The sequence below is a fragment of the Volvox carteri genome, assembly GCF_000143455.1.
Source record: "Volvox carteri f. nagariensis unplaced genomic scaffold VOLCAscaffold_32, whole genome shotgun sequence".
NCBI lineage: Eukaryota > Viridiplantae > Chlorophyta > Chlorophyceae > Chlamydomonadales > Volvocaceae > Volvox > Volvox carteri.
Genome location: NW_003307575.1, coordinates 1,325,854 through 1,327,232, shown reverse-complemented (window position 1 = coordinate 1,327,232; position 1,379 = coordinate 1,325,854).

Here is a 1,379-nt window from a genome sequence, read left to right as displayed (position 1 = left end):
GTGAGGTAGGGGCAAACAACTCCCCATAATCAATCCCTTCATGTTGCTCGAAACCCTTCGCAACCAATCGCGCCTTAAAATGCTCCACGCTGCCGTCATCGTTGTACTTAACCTTATACACCCAACGACACGGCAACAAACGAGTACCAGGAGGTGGCGTCTTCAGCTCCCAAGTACTGTTAGCCATCTGGGCGGCGATCTCCTCGTCCATCGCACGCCGCCAATCGTCTGCATGTGGACTTGCAATTGCTTCCGCAAACGAATTCGGTTCAGGAATACCAGCAGAGAAAGCAGCATTAACGCGACCAGTGACAGTGCGACCAGGCTCGTTTCCACTCGCCAGGGCGTTTACGCTCTCTAACTGGGTACCGGGTCCCTGCCATTTCCACATCACGCTGATTGTTACCTTGCACGTTCGCACTGCTGGAAGGTCCAGCCCCAGCCGGCGCCCCCTCGCCACCCAAATGCGGCGATTCCTCGCCGACGGTATTGCCTGATGTTCCTTCGCCAGCCCTAGGCAGCGACCCCTCACCAGGCAACCTAGTGTGAAACCCTCGTCGGCATCGGACCCATCATCGTAATCCCTGGCATTATGCCGCCGGCCGACACTAAACTCGTCAAGGCGGACATTGGGGACGTACACACAACGATACTGTCCTCCATTCCCATATTCGGCCAGGATCGCTTACTCTTGTAAGCTACAAACGCAACCTGCCTCGAGAAAACTGATCCCTTGCTAGACCCACCGGGCCCAGTCTTGCTGCAATAGAAGCAAATCACCTCTTTGAGAGGAACGCCAGAACTGCTGCTGGCCGCGCCACGGTTCCCAAGACCAGATCCAGAGGCGCCAAACGTAGAACTGCCGACAGAAGCAAAAGCTGCCGACTCGGTAGGCTGGCTTACCAGAGCCACCGCTTGCCATCTCGATAGTCAAGAACTTCGAGGTGACGATAGCCATGTCCGAATCGCCATCACGCACCAGTAGGGATGCCGTTACCATGCTGAAGCGGCTGGGCAAACCAACAAGCAAAGTCTGTGCCCGCTCAGAATCACTGATAATGTGTCCTACTCCCAAACGTAAAAGTCCAACTGTAATTGCTTGCAGGCGTCCTATGCCTTCTTCGCGCTAGCTATGTAAGCTACTAGCGTGAGCCGGGGCTCATAACCTGTTAAGAATATGAAGGAGGCAAGGAGACTGGTCGCGATATAAGGGTTACAGTCTGTGGGTTAGTGGTGAACGGCAAGAAGACTTTAGGAGATTCCTATGAAGGAATACCGATCCATCCTAAGATGAGATACTAAGACTAGCACAACTCGTGTCTTATATACCAGTACAAATGGAAGTATCGTACAGATGTCCACCATCCCGGACCGAGGTC